The sequence below is a fragment of the Talpa occidentalis genome, unplaced genomic scaffold (genome assembly GCF_014898055.3).
Source record: "Talpa occidentalis isolate TD23 unplaced genomic scaffold, MPIMG_talOcc4v2.1 talOcc4.6, whole genome shotgun sequence".
NCBI lineage: Eukaryota > Metazoa > Chordata > Mammalia > Eulipotyphla > Talpidae > Talpa > Talpa occidentalis.
Genome location: NW_023604972.1, coordinates 90,098,601 through 90,120,199, shown reverse-complemented (window position 1 = coordinate 90,120,199; position 21,599 = coordinate 90,098,601). Strand labels below are relative to the sequence as shown.

The window sequence follows — 21,599 nt, the reverse complement described above, 5'->3', positions numbered from 1 at the left end:
GAACCTATTTAGAGCAGGAAGGTTTGCGGGGTCTGGGGTGCCCCTCTCCCTGCCCTGTAACAAAGTGACTTTGCAGATGGAGGAAGCCCATTAAAAGACTGAGAGAGAAAAGTATACAAGGATTATTTGAGAACAAGAAGGAGATGTTCTGGGATGTCTCAGAAACAACACTGAGGCTTGGAGAAAGGAGGTGTCTTGTGTTACCCCTAAGCCCTCTTGGGCGTGGTGCTCCCAAGGACCACCAGAATGGCCTGGTGAGTGTGATCCTCACTAGGAGCAAAGTATGTGCACAAGTGAATATGGGACTAAATAATCTTGTTTTTTAAGAACATGCTTAGAAAAAATTTGGAAGGAAATATACTTCAATGTATCTCTATGTGATTTCATTTTCCTTCATGCATTTTTGTTTTATGATTTTCTATAATGATCATAGATAAATGTAAGCAGAAAAAAATGCAGCAAAATGTAAAGTATGCTTCATACTGAATGGCATGTAATGGGCGCTGTCACAGACCCTAGGGGCTGTGAAGGTAATGGGTGTGGGGGATTTTGTGAGCTGGTAAGTGCTACATAGATGTTAGTTCCAAGACTGTACTGGGATAGGGTATGGAGTTCATACAAAGTCTTTAATCCAAACTCCTCTACCTCCACCTGCCTGTGACCTAGCTGGTCAGTAAAGAGTACCTGGCTTTAGGGAAAACTTCAACCTCAGAAAAGGACTTATCTCTCCACAAATGAGTGAAATATGTATTTTCCCTCCCCTTTGGCCAATATAACTGAGATAGAATTCCTGAACTTTTCTTAACACTGTTATAGGACAGGAAGAGGAAGGAAAATGTACAACTCAGGGAGAAAATAGGGAAATAAAGTCTTTAATGCGTCCTACCCGATCCAACGACCTGGAAACCCAAAGTCACTCTCAGAGCTGGCCGCACGCTGCGAGCTGGTGGAGAGCCCAAAATGGGGTCCCCCAAAGCCCACGTGTCTGCCTTTTCTATCCACCTGGCTGCTTAACCCCACCCTCAGTTCCCAGCCACCTTCCCTTTGGTGGTGATGGGATTTGGAGTTCCCAGTGTCTTTGGCTTTGACCTGGGGTGGGGGTGGAGTCCACAAAGCCTATATGGAAATAGCTGTGGGACATCCTTTTCCCCCTAACAACACTAGTCTACAAGGCCAATTCCACATACATGAAAGACCCTTTTTCCTGCACTGAATGTTCTGCTAGACATCCTTATACATAAAGCCACCTTGGTCCTGCAAGCCCAATGTGTAACTTACTTGGGTTGCTGAGTCCAAAAGCATTTTGATTTGTCTCCTCCAGTGTCAGGAAGATCTCTTACTTTGCAAATGTGGAATGTAAGGCCTTTTGTTAAAATAGGACAATAGCCCAGTTCTTTTTTTTTTTTTTCCTTTTTAATGCCTTTGATCCTTATCAAATGCAAATTAGGCCATTTGTTGACTTATTTGTCCTTGCTTGTGCCATTGGCTGTGACCCACAGTTGTCAATGAGGTGGCCAACAAATTTGCACTGGGCCCATTTTACCTGGGGTCCAGCCAGGTAGATGCTTCCCAGCTCTGTCTCTGTTGCTGTTTCATAGAGCTCAAGAGGGTGGAGACTGGGAGAGGCAGTTGGGGAGGAGGAGTCTGCCAGGTGGTGGGAAAAAGATCAGAGACTCTTGTTGGCATGCAGAAAAATCCATTAACTCCCCATCCTTAAGGTGAGGAGGGCAAGAAAGGCTTTGCTTCTTCCTACATTCCTGCCCTCCAGGCGGCACGCTGCCCTGTCACTGCTTGTTTTCCTCTTGCCGGATGTATTTAATGTTAATATTCACCAATTTCCACCTGGATTAAAAAAGAAAGTGAGTTTGTGGTACAGTGTATTTTGCTGAGGGTGAACCTCAAAGGTCAGACTCTAACCTTCTACCACTTGGGGAAAAAAGTCTGATGCACAAGAAAAGATCATACAAAATTAAACACTAGCTATATTTTTAATGACTCTCATTATTTTTCAGACTTTGAGATGGATGTGTTATATGTAAATTTTTGAGAGTCAACTCTAGCAGAATATGCAAATATAACTACCTTATTTATCTCTGCTGCTGGGAAGAAGCAAGCTCTTCATTCCTGGGGGATGGGAGGCCATTACTGTTGTAATGCAGAATCTTCTTTCACTCAGGAAAGATAAACCAGCTCTTTGGTGGTGATGGGCCATTGGCTTCATAAATCATCCAGTGCTTCTTCCCTAGAGTCACTAAACCTTCTAGTGTAATCAAAGGTAGAGAGATACATGCTTTTCTTTTTAAGGCTAGGAGCAGAGGGTCTCAAGGTATGAAAGAGCAGAGTTCTGCAGGAGTCAGGACAAGGAATGGGGGTGCTGTTTTAAAACTTGAACCCATGTACATGCAGAACTCTAGATGGTGCTGGCATTTGGGAGGAAGTGGCTCAGGGTTGCATGTGGGTGCTAGAATCTGAAAGCAATGAGTGCCAAGGCTGGCTGGGCATGAAGGGAGTGCAGCTGCCAGCAGGGCCACCTGCCTTTGCTGAGGCTCGATGCTATGGCAGGAAGCATTTTCCAAGGTAATCTCAGGAGACTGAGGCTTACCTCAGTCTCCAGTCCTTAACTGGAGGCTTCATTCCTGTACCTATTTCATTGGGCTTTTGGATCACCAGGTCACTGGGTCAGGAATCGTTAAAAAAATGACAGATATGTCATGTCTGCTCATGACACTTGTGATTGGAGAATTAAAACTGGACTTGACATGATTTAGAAAAAAAGTAGAGTAACAACAATGGAAAGCCATGATTGTCAAAATCAGGCATAACTATACTCTGCTTTTTGGAATTAGCACTTAAGGTATAAAACTATCAAAAAGAGCAATAGAATAGTTAAGAGAAAAGTCTGCAGGAAGAAGGGTGCTGTGGTGCAGAGAAGCCTTCTAAGTAGAATTGCAACACAAAATAAAAACGTCCAGTTACATTTAACTTTCAGATAAATAATAAATAAAATTTTAGTAAAAAGTATTTCTGAAATATTGTATGGGACAAATTTAAACTTAAAAAAAAATCACTCATTATTTACCTGAAAATCATCCTATATTTTCATTTGGTAGATCTGGCCATTCCCTCTGAGGTACTGATGATTTTCTAGTTCATGACCAGGGCTATTCTATTTTTTTGTCTGTCAGGATTCATGTCTTTCTAATGCACACACACATTTTATTTGCTCTTCTATGTATATGTTGTGTTTCACAATAAGTATTTGGGGAGTTGTCATTCCTCAAATATTGTGGGAAAATTTGTAATGATTGCAAAAATATCATATTTATCTTGTCTCCCTTCCTCACCCACCGCCCACCACAGATGCTATCGGAAATGTACTCATATCCCATTACACATGAGGCAACTAAGTTTCAGATTACTTGCCCAGGGTTCATAGAGCTGGTAAGTGGTAGAATCAAGTTTGAACCTGATTCTGGCAGACCCCAAGTCTGTGCTCCTAACCACTGTAAATTGCCTGTTATGCAACCAAAACCAGCCTGGGGTTCACAGGAAATTTGCAAACATACTTATCCTTGGAGCAAGGTATGGTCAAGACACTATGGGGTAATGGAAATAAAGTTTTATGAAAGAGAATAGAAAGAATCAATATACATCAGTTCTGAGATATCATATCTATTGGGGTCATCTGACAGGAAGGCCAAAGCAGCCATGATAAAAATGCTTTTATGAACAAGCAATTACGAACATGCTTGAAACAATGAAAAAATAGAATGTCTCAGAAAAAAAAGAGGGGATACAAAGAAGAACCATGTGAAAATTATAGAAGCAAAAATAATAAAATAAAAGTGTTTTTGGGGTTCAGCAGCAGAATGGAAGTGGCAGAGAAAGAAATTAATGAACTTGAAGCTAGAATAGAAATTATCCATCCTGGGCAATCTGGAAAAGATAAACTTGAAAACAAAGAACAGAATCTTTTAGGGAACTGGGGAATATAACCAAAAAATTGACACTGTCATCTTCAGGTTTCAGAAAGGAGAGAGTGAGACTAAAAATATACTCAAAGAAATGATGACTAAAAGCTTCCTAAAATTGGAAGAAATTTGAAAACATAAAGATGAAATAGTTTGGGAGCTCTCAAACATAATTATAATAAAAAGATCATACCAAGACATAGTATAATAAAATTTCAGAAAAATGAAGACAAAACAAAAATATCTTGAAAGCAATAAAAGAAAAAAAAAACTACATTACTAACAAAAGAAAAAACAATTTGAGGGACAGTGGATTCCTTATCGGAAAGCATCGAGGTCAGAATAAAGTAGCACAACACTCTGCAAGAGTTACAAGAAAAGGGCCTTCCTAGTGGTGCAGGGGTTAAATCACACCGCTGTCAAGCCATCACCAGCCTCTGTGGCATGAGTTCAATCCCAGGCCAGGTTGCTAACCCACATGGTGCCACAGACCTCTCTTGTCTCGCCCACTGCTCCCCTCAGCAGTGTATTTTGGTTGATTCACCCATTCTGCTCCTGACTCTGTCTCTGGTGAATCCTCTTACCCCCCCACACCTCCGGCCTGTACCCCAGTTCTTGTATATATATAAATAAATAAATCTTTAGGAAAAAATATTTTAAAAAAAGTTAAAAGAACTCTGATATTCTGTGTCCTGTAAACTCTGATATTCTGTGTTCTGTAAAACTATCCTTTAGGATGGGAAATCAAGACATTCTTAGGTGAAGGAAATCTAAGGGAATTTGTCACTAGCAGAAAGGAAAAGATAAAAGAAGGAATTTTGGAACATTTAGAAGGAAAAAAATCACAGGAAAATGTAAAAACCAGTAAATACAATAGACTTTGTTTCTCCTCTTAAGTTTCTAAATTGTATTTTCAAAAGTTGTAACATTGTATATAGAGGGATTTCAATGTATATAGAGGGAATATTTGAGATAATTATATTGTAATTAGTGGTAGTGAGGGGAGGGGACTTATCAGGAGGTAAGATTTCTACACTTCACCCAGACTGGTAAAATGTTGCCATCAATAGCTCTCTGTGGCCCTCTGTATCTTGATTGTGAGGTTAGTAACCAAAGTTACCCAGGTGATAGGATGCAGTAGACCTGTATGTATGCATTTTACCCATGTCAATGTCCTGGTCTTCACAGCGTCTTATACTAATCCAAGAGGTGATATCCTGGGGAATAGGGTGAAGAATACAGGGGACCTCTGTCATATCTTTGCAGTTTCCTTCTAAATCTGAAATCATTTCAAAATAGAGAGAGAGAAGGCAGAGGCCACAATTTTCATGTCTTACCCATTGGAGTTGTTTGACTTTAGGATGTCTAGAAAAATCCCAAGTGGTTTTTAGACATCTGAGTTAAGTTCTGGTGAGATGGAGACTACACTAATTGAATTGAGGCGTCTGTGGGTCAGCTTGCAACAAGATCATTTTATGTCTGGAACACATGTTGGTTTCCTGTGCCCTTTCAAGGGAATCAATATATTGACTTTCATTTGCCTCGTCATGTGTGGTCAGGACATAGTTTATTTCATGACGTTCACTCTCCCTATGCATCGAAAGACATCAAGGGCCTAATGGGGAGGTGCACAAACACAGTTTTCCTCGAGAAGAACAAGTCACAAATAGGAAGCCCCCTTCTTTGGAATTTCCTCCTATTCCTTCCAGTTTGATCTTCTGTGCCCAAGGTCTGGGCTTGACAATATGCATACTATGCCTATGCATGTCCTGTCAGTGCTACCTCCAAACTAGTTCAGACTTGCCCACTTTCTCCATCCATTGTGATCTCCCTATTTTCAGTCTCCTTCATTGCCCACTTAAGTCCATTACCTAAAAACTCTCTTCTTGGTCCCCTCTCTTCTCCCTTATTAATCTGGATGATATTCATACAATGCACATCAGATGATGTCGCATCCCTGCTTGCACCTGTAATAGTCTCCCTGCATTGGGAATTAAGTTTGCACTTGTTCCTGTGGCCTTCAGGATCCTGCATGAATGACCTGGTCTCGGCCTATTTCTTGGACCTCCTCCCAGCCATCCACTGTCTTTGCTACACCGACTGCTTTACTCTCCCTTCACCAGGCAAGCTATTTCCCACCTCTAGACCTCAGCCCTCTCCTTGGAATGAGCCCCTTGTTGCTTTCATGCAGCCAGCTACTTCTGATCTTTGGAGTTGCAATTGAAATGCCCACATGGTGTGCTCTGACTGCTCTCAAAAGCAGCCCCTACCTCATCGACTTCCCATCACATCAGCCTACTGATTTGCTCTATAACATTTGTTATTCTTTAATGACCCCAGTAGTTTTCTTGTTCATTGTGTGTCTTTTCCTAGAAATTAAAGTCTATGAGGACAGGGACTTTGCATTCCTAATCACTGTAGGTGTCCTCAATATTTGTTGAGAAAGTGAATGAATAAACAAGTGAATGAAGAAGTACAGACTATCAGAGCTGGCAGGGAGTTTCTTGCCCCAAGATAAGAAGCCCCCTGGGGACACTCAGAGCATAGGGAAGAGAAAGGATCATGGCAGTAACCTGACCTGTGTATGCAGCACCTTGGAGTTCATGGAGCATTTTGAATTACAGCACCTCCATCCTACAGATAAGCAGTGAGTTTCCAGGCCACACAGATGGCAGAGGCAGGAGCCTGGAAGGCAGATAGGACAGTCCAGCACCTAAGCACACAGGCAGCTGGCAGAGTGCTTTGGAGTCAGTGTCCCCTTGGCTGCAAGCAGCTGTGCAGCTCTGTTTACCCAGCAACAGGGGTCTGGTGGTTTGCATCAGGCTCTGTCACCTGAATAGACAGCAAAGCCAGAGAGAATTCTCCAGGGAGGAGACAGTCTCCAGAAGCAATGGAGACCTGCCAATGTGATAGGGAGGGGAGAGAGACAGAAGCAGGAAGGTAGATGCTAAAAAAAATAAATGGAAGCATTTTTTAAGATGAGCTAGTGGCTTGTCAAGCCTTCAGCCTGGGTTCATCCATCCCAGAGAACGTTGAGAAGAGGTCTGGTGTCTGTTCCCATGAGATCCTCTGTGGCCTCACACTGTGCTGAGAACACAAGGGAGGCAGGCGTGTGCTCAGGAATCTGAGGGCCCTACTGCTGGAGTGTGGTGTCCCATGAGGTCCTCGGCTTCCTCCATCCTTTTGAAAAGATTGAGACAATGATGAAAGAATTTCAAAAGTGACTCTGTTATTGTTCTTCTCTTGTTTCAAAAAAGTCATAGGATTCAAGTGACTAACAATCCTAGTTTCCAAAAAGCATCCGTTTGAACGAGCACATTACCACAGAAATTCCACTTGCATATACCTTTAATCATGTGGCAAATTACCTTATTAACCGCCAGGGAGTCGAGTCTTATTACTTAATTAAACCATCTCTTTCTTTTCTTCTTATGAAAACCACATGGGTTTTAACTTCTGTGTGGTTTTAGATTCTTTCCCCCTTCCTTGGATGTCTGTGTAATAAAAGCTGCATAAAAGAATTTCGGTTATTTTGTGTTGATGACTAAAGGGTTAGCAAGACTAAATTCTGGGGGGCGCGGTGGGGTTTGTCTGGATAGGCTCACATTGGCCAGTGATGTCACAGCCACTTGGGTGGTAAGGACGTTTGAGATGTGTACCCATCGCTTACTGCTTTCTCTCGCCAAAACATCTGGAATACAAAATCCCGTCATTAGACAGCCCACATGTTAGCAAAACAAAAGGACAGGAAAAAAGAGAGAGAGAGAAAGAAACCCCAGTCCTTGCAATGACTGGATAAAGCCTCATTATTGCTGGTAGGAAATTAGACATTTAAAGTTATACTTCAAAGCAACTATTTTTATTACAAGAGACCCAACATTTTGATTTATTGGGCAGCAGAACGGGGTTGTGACAAATATTTCCACCTCAAAGAAAAGACAAATCAGGCCTCTAAAAAGTCATATATTAAATAGCTTAAAAATAAAGTTGTTGCGACAGTTGTTACAATGATGAAAATTGTGTGCGTCTACTCATGGTCCAAATAGACCACTGCTCTAGCAGGCTTGTCCAGAAAAAATGATTTAATATGGTGGGAATTTTCTTCTAATCAAAGGAAAGTGCAGAAATTGTGTAAAATGAAACAATGGAAATTAGTAAGTCTGTGCTTTCTTCAAAGGTCAGGAAGAAGCAGGGCCTACGGGTATTCCTATATTTCAATCTTAGCTGCACCATCAAAGAGGGATGCTAAGAATGTAGGATATGTTCTGAGCAATCTCTCAGGATAATTAAAGAATAAAACATACAGTTTTGAGACAAAGTTGAAATTAGAGTATTCAGCCTTGTTAAAATAAAACAATAATACCCTAAAGGGTTAGTTACTCATCATTTCAGGTAGCAGAAGCAGTGTGTAGTGTTAAGTCAAGGACCACTTCACCCCTGTTTATCTGGGCATGACCCTTTTTCTATAACATGGGCAATTCTGACTCAGTTAAGTCAGAGGAAGACTTCAATGAACTTGTGCGTTGTTGAATCTAGAAAATCAGTTTCTCAGGTAGGCTGTGCATTGTCTTCTTTATAGATCTCTGAATAATGAGAACACTTTTCATCCCATGTATGGAAACAGAATTTACTGGAAAGAGTCAAGGCTGTGATGTGAGGCTCATAACTTGGGTTTTAGTCCCAGTTCTGCCACTAGTGAATACTGTGACTTCTGGTTAAATAACCTAACTACTCTGGGACTTGGTTTCTCATCTAAAAACCAGATGATCTTAAAGACCTCATACAGCATATTTGATTCCAGGAGAAATACAGAATGACCATAGCAGAGCAACAAGGTCCTTCTACTTCCTGGGAGGAAAGCTTGAGTATATGTGTATAAGGGTGTGTGTGTGTGTGTGTGTGTGTGTGTGTGTGTGTGTGTGTGTGTTTACAGTAGAGAGACGGACAAAGGATTCCATGGACCATAAGTATGTTCACAAAGCTGTCGGTGTCATTTGAAATTATAAATTCTTTTAGTTTTAAATGCCATACAAAGAAATTCTAAAGGTGAATGCTTTGTAAATGGAATAACCACTGTCACATGTATCTGCTTTGTAAGCACGTATTATCACCTGTTGGGAACCTGTTGCAATTTTAAACTCCCCATGTGTATGCATGAATTAACTTCTAGGATAATATGGCATTAAGTGGGTCCAAGTCTATGCAAGAAAAGGCATAATGGAATGTCAACCAAAGGAGTCTGAAATGCTGCCAAATCCTGATATACTTTCTGAGGCATCAAAAGATAAGCGAACCTTTTTCAGTATATCTTTTTTAAAAAGATGCTTTACTGAGAACTAACTCTTTGAAAAATTAGGAAGCACTCAATAAATTGATTGGGCAATAGGTAAGAAATGCCATTAACTAGAAAACTGGTTCAATAGAACCTCCCAGGTGTCTCAAACTGTGTGCCAATGGACCATCCTCTTGCTATGGTGAGAAACAAGGGCCGGCAAGTAGGAAAGCACCCTGGAAACTTTGGTGTCTGATGTCTGAACAAACAGCCGATTATTAAGCACTGACTGGGAGCACTGGGCAAATCAAATTGGTTGCCAAGTCAAGCTCGCCAAGGTCTTGAAGAGTCTTGAGAGGCAGGGTCCTGGTGAGGGGGAGGAGCAGAGGAGAGCTGGTGGGGTACTAACGTGCCCTAACTGGCTCCCCAAACCCAGCAACTGACTATGACTGGGATCCCAGCACTGAACTTCAAAACATTTGGAAAATGTTCATAAACATGTTCAGAATCCCATGGTGTAAGTAAAACATTTTTATAAGATTATAAAATAAAAAACTGGCACATGTTTTGTTTGAACACGTGTGCTGGTGATTTCTTTTCCTAAGGTGAGGGACTCTTCAGTAAGTCTTAGTAATTGCTCTTAGGGAATTTGGCCTCTTAATTTTTGAAAACTCAGTAAGACACATGCAAATCTCTACACTTTGTAGATGACAGACCCTAAACCTCAGACATCCATAGAGAGAATTTGAGTGAATGATGGTTCTGCTCAGGCTATCACTGGAGAAACGGAATGAAAAAGATAGTCAGATTCTTGCTTTGATTCTTGTTTCTGTGGAAACATGAAAATTTTGAAGTTTCTTCATCCAAAGACCCTCCTTCCCCACCACTGATTTCTCCAGGTAATTAATGGACCTAACCACTAATAAACTAATTGTTTCCAGAAGAATGTAGTGTAAAATGCCCTTGTAGTTAATTTATATTAATTACCATTATTAACACTATTAAAAGCTGAAAAGGAAGGAAAGAGTGAGAAACACAATTACTATTTTTGTGACCAGATACAACAGAATTTATTCTTAATTCCCCATTCTCTCACTTATAAGGAATTTCCTAAAGCCACAGGACACCCCATCTCTGTTGGAATTTGAGGATGGGCTGGGGAAGACAAAAGGGAATCATTACTTGATCTTTGTGTACTAATTTCAAAATGCCACTTTTAGGGAGGGCATCAACTAGAATAAACAGTCTTGAAAAGGTAAAGCTGGCACTCTTCTCAAGGGAACTGGGAGAGTGGTGTTTTTTTCTTCCAGGAAATTAGAACAAAAGATTTATTTAAACTGTGAGTAGAGGCTCTCTGATAAGAGGTAGCCATGGAGTTGGTCTCCACCTTTCTAGTTTAATGACCAATCTGCCAGGGAGGAGGGTGGGCAGTAAGATCAAAGTTGCTTTAGGGCAAAATTGCTGACATTCTTCAAATAGGCCCAGATTCCTCAAATCACAATAAGCAAGAATCAAGTTCACTCACTTGGGATGAGGACTTGGTTACAGCCCTCAATTCTTTTGTTTCCTTGACTTTCAGCTCATTGTCCTGTCTTACCTCCTCTTAAACCGGAGTAATGAGTGCTGATTTGATCATTGTTCTGTGGATATAAAGATGTCAGGGGTCAAGATCTGTGACCAGCAAGAACCCAATGCTAAAGAAAAAACTAAAAGAAGATTTCATTCATGTGCTTAAATATTTAGACAAGTAAAGACAGTGTTCATGTAAAAGTAATCCAAAAGAAAAAAATCAAAGAAAGTGAGAATCATACCAATTTCATTAAGATTTTGAGGGTTTCTGGAAATTGACAACATATACACATTATCTGAAGACCTAGAACCTTCTCAGGGTCCTTGTTGGCAAGATGTACTACCTAGTAATAACAAATAAGTCCTTTTTCTAATCCATCATGAATCATAATGCCCTTTAATATTCCATGGTAATAATGATAGAAGGATTCCATGTTACGTATTCTAAGTTCTAGGAAAGATGTGAGGGGACAAACAACAAAAACATTCGATGTCAACTCAAAAATATTAAAAGTAAAATTATTTAAAGAAAAAGGTTAGCTTTATAAAACCAATATTAACAAAAACTCTTCTTGCATTAGCAAGTGATTGCTACAAGTCTTCATTTAGATACATATTTTCGGTTTCCTTGGGTAAATACCTAAGAATGGGATTGCTGGGTTGCATATGTGTGTATGAGAACTGCCAAACTGTTTTCCAAAGTGACTCTATTATTTTATATTCCAAATCACAATGTGTGCAAATTCTATTGCTCTATATCTTTAACAACACCTGGTTGGTAGTCTTTAATTTCAGTTGTCCTGGTGGGTACATAGTGGTAGCGTCCCACAGTTTTAATTTGCTTTCCCTAATGACTAATATTGCTGAGCATCTTTGCATGTACTTATTTGCTCTACCTGCATCTCTCTGGGAAATTGTCCAGCTCAGTGTTTGCTTTGTTGTACATTTATTTTATTGGATTGTTAGTCTTCTTATTGTCTTTTGTCAGATACATATTTTGCAAATATTTTCTGCCAGTGTGAAACTTGCATGTCCACTTCCTTAGAGTGTATTGTGTGAAAATTAATATACAGAAACCTCATTTAAATGAAGTCAGGAGCCTAGAGGAGAGTTCTCACGCAATCAGTGCAATGCTACAGAATCCAACCGGAAGAGACAGGTCTTTCAGGAAGTAATATCTTGTTACTGCCCCAGCAGGTAGAGGGAGGAGGTCCCACCTTGCCCAGCAACAGCTCAGCCAATGAAGAATGTCCCTCCCAATGAAATTTTCAGGTTTTTTTTGTTTGTTTGTTTCGTTCTGAGCAAGTGTGCATGTGTTCTGTATCTCCACGGGACTGCACTTCCTAACCAATTTTTATGGTTGTTTCTGAATAAACTCATTTTGCTGGTGAAATAACTGGCTGCTTATTTGTTGATAGTCAGCAAACATTTTATCTATTAGTGCTTTTATGGTTCCTGCTTTTTATGTCTTACTCAAGCAATGTTTCCTTAACCCAGATCACAAAGATTTGCTACTGTTTCCTTCTAGAAGTGGCATTGTTTTCCTTATTTTGGCCCATTTCAATTTAGATTTTGTATATGGTTAAAGGTTTTGTTCTTATTTTTTTTCTTTATATAATGTCCTATTGTTCAGCAACATTAGTTGAGAAATTATGTTTCTTCCATTGAACTGTGTTGTACCTTTGTCAAATTCTAAATCCTGGCGGATTTCCTTTAAAAATATAATCTGATTAAAAAATGATTGTGCACATGCTATGGACCTAGAATAGCCCAAATAGATAGATGTGGGAAAAACTCAATTTCTGAGGTCTTGTTTGATCAGAATTCGAACTTCTTATAAAGCTACAGTAAACCAGATAGTGAGAGATGGGCATTGATACAGGCTTATGGAAAAATGAAACAGAATAGAGCCCAGAAAGAAACCCACATATTAATAATTAGGTGGCTTCTCTTTGTCTTAAAAATACTTAAAACAATTTTAATTTATTTTCTATAGCTACAAATGAAGCACAAGAGCATTAATAATGCTGAGTTTCTTTTCCCTGCTTGCATATGAGTCCCCAGTGCCCTCCCTCCCTCTTTCATGCTCAGCCCTGTTTCTTGGAAACAGTGTGTGAGCCACAGTCCCCCCTTAGGATGTGCCCCGGCTTTACCTTTAGCCATGGTCTTGCCATTTCCCTTCTCTCCTATGGAAACACCCATGTTCATTTGGAGCACTGGCCTATCTCCCACATCACTGTCAGTTTCTAGGTATCAGGTTCCAAAGAGTTCAGTCTCTCAACTCAAGGACTCCTAACCAGCACTGTGGTTGTCCAGAATCTTAACAACCTTCTCAGAAACCCAGCTTCTTCAATTGCTGCTCTAATTCCACTCCCCAGAGAACATAACACCAGGCTAAGAAGAGAGTGGGAGCAGAAAACAAGCTCTCTTCCATGCAACCTGTCTCTCTGGGCTTCCTCAGGGATGGGGTATTAAAAACTCAAATAAATGTTCAAGCACCCTCAGCTTTTACCCTCCACTTTCAGTTGCTAAAACAAAATATCCCATGCTGATCGACTCAAGGCAAATGAAAACTAGAAATAGTAGTTATCATCATTAACATCATTCCTTAGTAATAGTTATGGTTACAGTTGTCCCAAATTACCAGCCATGACAATTAGGTGCAAGTGGAATTCTCTGTCATTTTATGGTCATAAAAACTGAGATGGGAAGTAGATTTGTATTCATATAGCAGGGAAGTGTTACTGGGCTCATATACACTGAGACTCTAAAACATGAGTTCAGTGTTTACCCATTAAATCAAAGAAGTCACTTCATGGAGGCAATTATCAGCCCATTCTGGCATATGAATAAAGCAAATGGTCAATCAAAATGGTCACACCAGTGGCCTTTCATATACTCTGTGTTAGAAGAGATGTGAGGCAAGCTTTCTAGAAAATATTCCTTACTGGTGATTTTGTGGCTTTGAGGTAAGATTCTAGCAAGCTGTCATGGAATACTGGAAGACTTCTCAAAAGGTATTTCTGGGAAGTCACTGGGAAGGTTAATGAAAATATGTGTATTTAGTTTTGTCAAAGGGATCTGGTATGTGCAATAGGGGTTTGCAATCCATCAAATCAAAACATAATCAAAGGCATAACATGAAGAAATATAATTATAACTTAGACTTACTCTCAGAATCCAGACCTCACCCTTGCAGCCTCCCACTTCAAACTCAAATGAAAATGAAAGCAAATCTGCTATATTTCAGAACAAAGCAGCATCAGATTTATGAGTGAGAAAGTCGATGGGGGTGGGGGGAGCTTATGGGGGAGACTAAATTGTAGGACTGAAGGACTCCACTGAGTAAACCACTCCAAGCTTTATAGACTCCAGACCTGGGCCCTGTTAGCATAATGGTCCCTCTAATTTCCAGAAACATAATAATCCATGAGGGGGGGTGAGGGAAAGCGGGGAGAGTTCTGCTTACTAAGACTCTACTCTTTATTGATTACAGTTCAATAGCATTCTCACATTTTTTTTTTTTTTTTAAGATTTATTTATTTATTTATACAAGCACTGGGTACAGTCAGAAGTGCGGGAGGGTGAGAGAATTCACCAGAGCCAGAGCAGGGAGCAGAGCAGGCAGAAGGACCGAAGTACACTGCTGAGGGGAGCAGCGGGCGGCAGGAGAGGTCTGCGCGCCATGTGGGACCCTCCTCCGGTGGCCGGGGAGCAGCTGGGGATCGAACCGGCGCTGCAGAGGCTGCGGGCAGCTTCGCAACCCAACGCTCAACCACTGCGCCACTGGGGAGGCCCCATCTCACATATTTGTGATGAGATGACACTTTTATTTTCTCTCCCTTAATAAACACTGCACTCTTAAAAAAAAATAAACCTCCAATGACTGAATATATGGAGTTTGCATTTAGCTCAGATTATCTTTCTATTGTGGTAAGGATGTTAGGACTATAAGAGGCATGATTTTTCATATTCTCAAGAGCTAGTACAAAAAATATCAAGGTCTCAGAAACAAGGCACAGAGACAAGGGAAGGGAGTTATGGACAATAAGAGAGAACATGTCTCAATGGCACCACACATTAGGGTCACTTTGAGGACAGACCTGCTGAGCTCTACCCAGAGATGACCTAGAACCTGTACAATTGTGCCTTTTGGGCACTGTTTACTTCTGCTACAATTCCAGTAGGAACTGGGTCTTCCACCAGAAGAAGTCAAAATGATTTTGACTCCCAAATCCTGTCCCATGTCATGTAAAGTTAATGGGGCCACCAGAGTATCCATTGAGTATCTGGGCAGAGAACACGTCTTAGGTGGCAAATTGTGTGCCAGGAGAGCCAGGAACCACAAAATCTGGGCTGAAAATGGGAGAGAAGGGTCCTGAACACACTTGCTGCAACTCCACTTCCCACTTTTTAGGGTGTTGGGGATCACAGTCAGCCAGCAGGTGGGAAGACACCAATATTTGCATGTGTTCTGTGGCTGCAGTGGTCAGATAAGAGAGGCAGAGACAGACTCTGTCTATCCCTCCATAAGCAGAGGATACAAAGCCACTGACCCCTACAGGGCCTAGAGTCTCTGGGGTGGCCTCCAACTGAGACTGACTGTGTCCTTGGAGCTTTCCTTCCCATCACTGAATTTTCACTTGACTGGCACAGCAGACTAATTTCCAGAAACATAATAATCCATGGGGGGGGGTGAGGGAAAGTCAAATTTTCACTTGACTGGCACATTGTGACTATCCAGAAATGACCAAAAGGACATTAGGGAAACTGGTTATCATAGAAAAGTTGAAATAAACTTTTCTAAATGAATCTCCACCTTCTTCTCCCTTCCACACAATACACATGCATGCGTGCGCGCACAGACACACACACACACGCACACACACACACTCCGTGCAGTTTATCCTTAGAAGGATGAGGAAGACCTTCGTGAAACCCATTCTACTGGGGGGAATGTGTCAACTGTATTCTTCAGATCCATGTTCTTCTTTGTCAAGTGTTGTTTTGATGAATATTAAATTGCACCAGGAACTTTTTTTTTTTTTTTTTTTTTTTTGCTGGGACCCTCACCGGCGGTGGGAGAATGAACCAGCACTGCAGAGGCTGCGGGCAGCCCCACAGCCCAGCGCTCAATCACTGCGCCACCAGGGGAGGCCCAGCACCAGGAACTTTTAAGGGACTGGGTTGTTTGAATAGGGACTAATAAACCAAGAAAATGAATCAAATGGGGTGCTGAGAGAATCCCTGACCAGTGCAGTCAGTGTGCATTAGGCTGCAATTTTCTTATCCAAAGTATGCAACACTAATTGCCTCCACCCAAAGTAATTTTCTAAGTAGCAAATTAAGAAGCTTAAAAAGAAATAACCCGCAGTCTCTGTGGATTAGAAGATGAGTAACTTCGTAGTGTGAGATTCTGATTGATATGACACAAAGCTAAATGTGGGAGCTGCAGAAGGAGAGGTGCTTTTTCTCAAATGACAGCAGCCCCCTCTGCCTGAACTGCATTGGAGCAATTTGGGGGTTTTGTGTGAGCATCACTAAGGAGATTTATATAAGTCAGGATTTTCCAGGCAACCTAATCAATGACGCTGGAAAACACCAGGGCCTGGTCCTGAAGACTTTTGTCATTCAGCCGACTTAGGTCACCTGCAGTGAAATGGCAAGTTTGGGATTTTGCTCATTGATCTTAAAGGAGCTGACCAAGTTCCCAGAGAATCCATACTTCCTCATCTTGATGCCATGCAACGGAGATGGAGCTAGAGGCATCCTGGGAGAATTCCTTTCCTGGTGCTTGCTTTCCTGTTGTCTAGTTTTCATAAGTGTAGTGCAAATAAGGCTAACATTGATCAAACACTCATGTTGTCATAAGTTTTGTTTGGGCCTAATACTCACTTTTTAAATGTTTACAGCCATTCCATGTATAACTACTAGGGGTATGCCCATTTTACACATGGGAAAACTAAAGTCTAGAGATGTTTAGTGACTCATCTGAGAGTTCATAGCTGATAAAAGAGACAGAGAATAAATTTAACTGGAGCTGAAGGTCTTGACTACAATGTGTCTTTTAATATTTCTGTTTTGACTATCCTATTTCCTCATCTGTTCCCAGGAAATCTCTCTGCTTTCCTCATGAACACCTACCCACAAATTTGGGACTTCCCTTGGCCTTTATTAGCTTCCATTCTCAGTATTGTAGATATCTGATGCCTGCATGAGCTGAAATTCACCCAACAAAAACCAGTTATCATTTTTTCCCTTAATCTTGCTTTCTATCTTGATAATTATTACTTTATTTTGTAATTTCTTAAAATGAGACCCTGCTTATACTTGAAGGCATATTGTGTGCCAGGCATTATTCTCAGCTCTTTGTATTCATGAATTCACTCTGTCCTCATCATAACTTCATGAAGTAGGTGCTATTATTAATCCTGTTTTACAGAGGAGAAAACAGTGATTACAACTAGTGGGTAGGGAAGCCAGGTTTCAGATTGAAGCATTTGGCTTCAAGTGCTTTCTACTATTTTATCATCAGAATCTCATCCATCCAGCCTCGCATGCTCAAAACCTTGATGTCAAGCACTGCTTCTCTCTCTCTCATCAGTCATCAAATCCGTCACTGACTTCTTTTTAATATCTTCTTGCACATACCCCCGTCCTCTTGGTTACAGCCTCTGTCACCACTAGGTGACATATCCTCGCCAGTCCTTACTGGCTAATCTTCTCCAATCCATGCTAAATGCCACTTCAGTTTTTGAAAACACTGCTTTTTTACATACTACAACCTTCCACAAAAATCTCACTTGTTTAGCTTACCAAATGATCAGAGTCTCCCCAATCTCCAAGAAGCACTGGAAAACTCTGACCTGTGGACCATACGTGGCCATTACCTGCATTTGCTTACCTCATAAGATCAAAATGAATTTTATAATTTTTAAGGGGTGGAAAAGATAGAAAGAAGAGGACTATTTTGTGACAATGTGAGAATGATATAAAATTCAAACTTTGGTGTCCTGAAATAGTTTTACTGGCAACTATCCAGTCTCATTTCTCACTCGTCGTCTATAACTGCTTTTGAGCCACTTGGCAGAGTGGAGGAGCTACAAGAGACCCAAGGGGTACAAACCTAAAATTACTCTCTGGCCTTTGACAGAAACAAATTTCTGATCTCTGATATAAACTATATTTTTTGACCCAGACTTATCTACATAGAAAAACTGGTATTCTTACCTTTCTTTGAAGACATACCAGGTACTTTTTTGTCCTATGATATTTTTTCTCCTCTTATTCTTTGATTTAGGTCAAAAATCAGTAGACATTTTCTGTAAATTACAGATAGCAAATCTAATCGGAACTCCTGTGCCTGACAATTGCAGTATAAATTGGCTCAAATACTTTGTCCACTCCTTAGCAATTTACATTACAATGGAACATAAATATAGCCTGTGTAACAGAAATTACACCTATAAGGGTGTATCCAACAGAAGGCCTCATACATGTGCACCGAAAAATCTGTACATGAATGTTAATGGCAGCTTTATTCATGATAACAAAAATCAGAAAAGGCCTTAAATGCCATCAGCAGTAAAGCTGTAAATGTACTGTAGTGCTTTTATTTAAAGGCCACTATACCACAATAAAGAGCAAACTGTTTACACAATGTACAAATCCCAAAATGTAGATGAGATGTAAGCCTCACATATATAATGTTGAGCAAAAAAAAAAAAAAAAAAAGGACACAAAAGGCTATGTATAATTCCATTTCTCTTGAGGCTCAAAAATTATAAGGAGCAATCTATGAGGCTAGAAGTTAGGCTAGTGGTATTGGGGTGTGTACCGGAGTAAACAGAGATTTGTGTGGAGACAGTGGTCTGGCGTCAATGCTGTGAGGGATGAGGGAAGCTGGACGGGGAGGTGAACTGTGCTGAAGTCACGGTAAAGACTTTAGTGAAAGTAGAGGGCCACCATGTAACTGCCCTGGCTCATGGGTATTGCACTGACTATGACATGAGGGCCAGGCTCTCTTGTATCAGTCATTGGCTGTGGATGCCACCAGGAGTGTGCGTGAACTTGGCAGAGGTCCCTTCATCCTGAGCACGTCTTGTGAGACAGGAGTGCTTTGTATTTCCTCTGGGTTGACTGACTTTCCAACACTTCCACCACTAGAGATTACTTCTCAGTAGGGTAGGACTAGCAGGGGCACCAAGGTTGGGGCATCAGGAGTACTGCTGGTGTGCAGTCACCCAAATGGTGATTATAAGGGCATATTCACTTTACAGACAGTTTATTCATGATTTTGTATTTTTCTGTATTATATTCTATGTCAGTAAAAAGCTTATTTAAGAATGAACGGAGGGAGTGAGCAAAGGTCTAAAAGCTGCTGAGAAGTCAAGAAGGATAAAGACTGTCAAATATTCCTTGGATTTCAGAGCATGGAGGTCACTGGTAACCCTAATGAGAGCTGTTACAGGGTGGCAGGCAGGTTGGGAGGGCCTACAGAGTGAGCGAGAAGGGAAGGAAAGAGAGTGAGTGTAGGTGACTCAGGACATGTCAGTCAGGAAATGGTGGTACTTAGAGGGGTGAGGAGCGGTCTAGTGAGGATTTTTGTTTTGATTGGGAAAAACCTGAGCCCTTTCAAGATCTAATGGGAAGTATCCAGTGAGAGGAGTAGGTTGTATATATCAGAAAAATAAAGGATGGTTGATGGAGTGAGGTTCTTAAGAATGTGGAAGGAAATGGGTTCAAAGCACTGGGTATTAACATTGTACATGAGGAGGGATGTTCCAGCTTCCTGTTGCACCAACTCTTCTGAGTTCTGGTGTTTACTACATGATGCCTCTAATTACAACATCTTATTATTTATCTCTCAATAAAATTCTCTTGAGAACCATGACTGTGAGCCCTTGTTTCCCCACTGAATGCTTTGTAAACAGTAGGTTGTTAATAAGTGTGCTGCTATGGGAAGGGCAATAGAAATAAAGATCAAAGGGGAAACTCTCCTTTGTTCAGATTTGATATGGAGCTTAAAGCAAGAGGGTTTCAAGTGCATTCCCTTTGTATGAACTCTGCTATTTTTCTATCGTTTGCTTTTATTTGTATAGTGTATGCCTCTGGAAGTGGGGTGAAAGGGACAGGGCAGTGACCAAGTGGGAATCCCAAGTCATGCAACTAAGCGAAGTTGTAATTCTCTTTCCATCACTTGTCAGGGCTATCATCTGGCAGATTCAAGAAGTCGCTCTTTCTTAGTCTTTAAAGTGCTTTTACAATTGAAAGAAGACAAGTTCGGAGAAGTTAACTTGCTCGTCCAAGGCTGCACAGCATTGCACAGAAGCAAGCCTAGTGCCCGGGTCTGTTCCCCAGCAGCTCTGGAGCCCCTGCCTACACTGACCATGTGTTGCACACATGCTGGGGTGCGAACATACCAGGCCAGAAAATCTGAAATGTGTGTTTGATCACTGAAGAAGCGGGCTTGGTCTTTGGTGAAAACCCACTTTTCCCTTGGATTTGTCTACCTAGACATATTTGCATTATGATGACAATTAGTAATTACATGGAGTCTTTCAACCTCAAAGACCTCAAACTCCTTTTAAATTATAAATACACCAGTGCCTTCTGTTTGGCTCTGTGAGTCATTTTGCATCACGGAGGTGGCTATCTGTTGGACATCCTCTGCTGGGGTGTGGGTAGAAAATTCGAAGTAGAGAGAAAACTCTGTAGGAGAAATCTTTGTACCACTAATGCCTGGATTTATTGTCACAGACATTTCAGATCATAACATTTCAAGAAACCATATTCCACACAGTTTGAGTACAGATTGCCATTAATTTTCTCCTCGCCTTTGCTTTATGTCAGCAATATCACAATTAAGTGAAAAACGAGACAGGAGTGCTTTGTATTTCCTCTAGGTTAACTGAATCTAACAAGCCTCTCTCTTTATTAACCCTTTTCCCCCTAACTTGGCAATTTTGGGCTTTTTCATTTTGAAATCTAGTCTGGATTGTCTGTAGGGAGAGAACAGCAGTTTCAGATGGCCTAGCACTTTCTGTAGATGGTACTGGGATGCCCCTCCTCTGTGACCCCTTACCCACCTCTGAGCTTACCCATAGCCAAGCTGACAGTTCCTGCATGTGGACAGCTGTACACCATGGGCACCTAGACCCTCAACTTCTCTTGGCTTCCTTCTGCCTGAGGAAGGCAGAAAGGTTGTATCTCAGTCCTCACTGAGCAGAGCACACATCTTATGGTTTTCACATTTCTGGATGAAATCCTCACCAATAAGGCAACAGAGTCCAAATAAGTGTCCCGCTCTGCTGGGATGATTCTGGATACATCCTAAATGTTCCTTCTAGGGTGTGCTGGGCAGATTCTTAATTTGCCTAGAGGAGGGACCTGTGTTTTTGTTTTTACTCTCTTCCCTTTTCACTTTCCCAAACCCCTCATGTGTGTTTCCTGGACTCACCTCCCAAACAGTCACCTGCACACAAGCCTTGGCTCCGTGTCTACAACTGTGTGGTTCCCCTACGTAGACCCTTCCTAAGTCACTGGTTCTCACACAGCCTGTCATGAATTCATTGGAGTGGGCACAACCATCATTGTCAAAAAATAGAAAATGCCATTGTTTAAGTACCACATCATGAACACTTTGATTCTGCTCCATATATGAATACATAGTGGGTCACAATAAAGATATATTTCTTCCTATGGGTCATGCTCAAGGAGTTTCTAAGTGTTTTTTGACAATCTACCTTAAAATTCCGTGTAATTTCAATATGGGGGGTGAAACCAGC

The 21,599-nt window shown here is 41.1% G+C and overlaps 1 long non-coding RNA gene across 3 annotated transcripts; it reads right to left on the bottom strand.

The window, feature by feature from the left end:
* Positions 1-1,415: 1,415 nt before the first annotated feature.
* On the bottom strand, positions 1,416-11,185 carry LOC119260743 (uncharacterized). Of its 3 annotated transcripts, none has more exons than XR_008549226.1 (5): positions 11,055-11,185; positions 10,769-10,883; positions 7,577-7,662; positions 7,340-7,479; positions 1,416-1,842 (listed from the first exon to the last, which is right to left on the bottom strand). It is a non-coding gene; the product is annotated as an uncharacterized LOC119260743 (long non-coding RNA). The 3 variants fall into 3 exon arrangements; XR_005128794.2 differs by lacking the exon at positions 1,416-1,842 and adding an exon at positions 6,944-7,151; XR_005128793.1 differs by lacking the exon at positions 1,416-1,842 and having other exon boundaries at positions 7,310-7,479.
* Between the last annotated feature and the right edge of the window lie 10,414 nt (positions 11,186-21,599).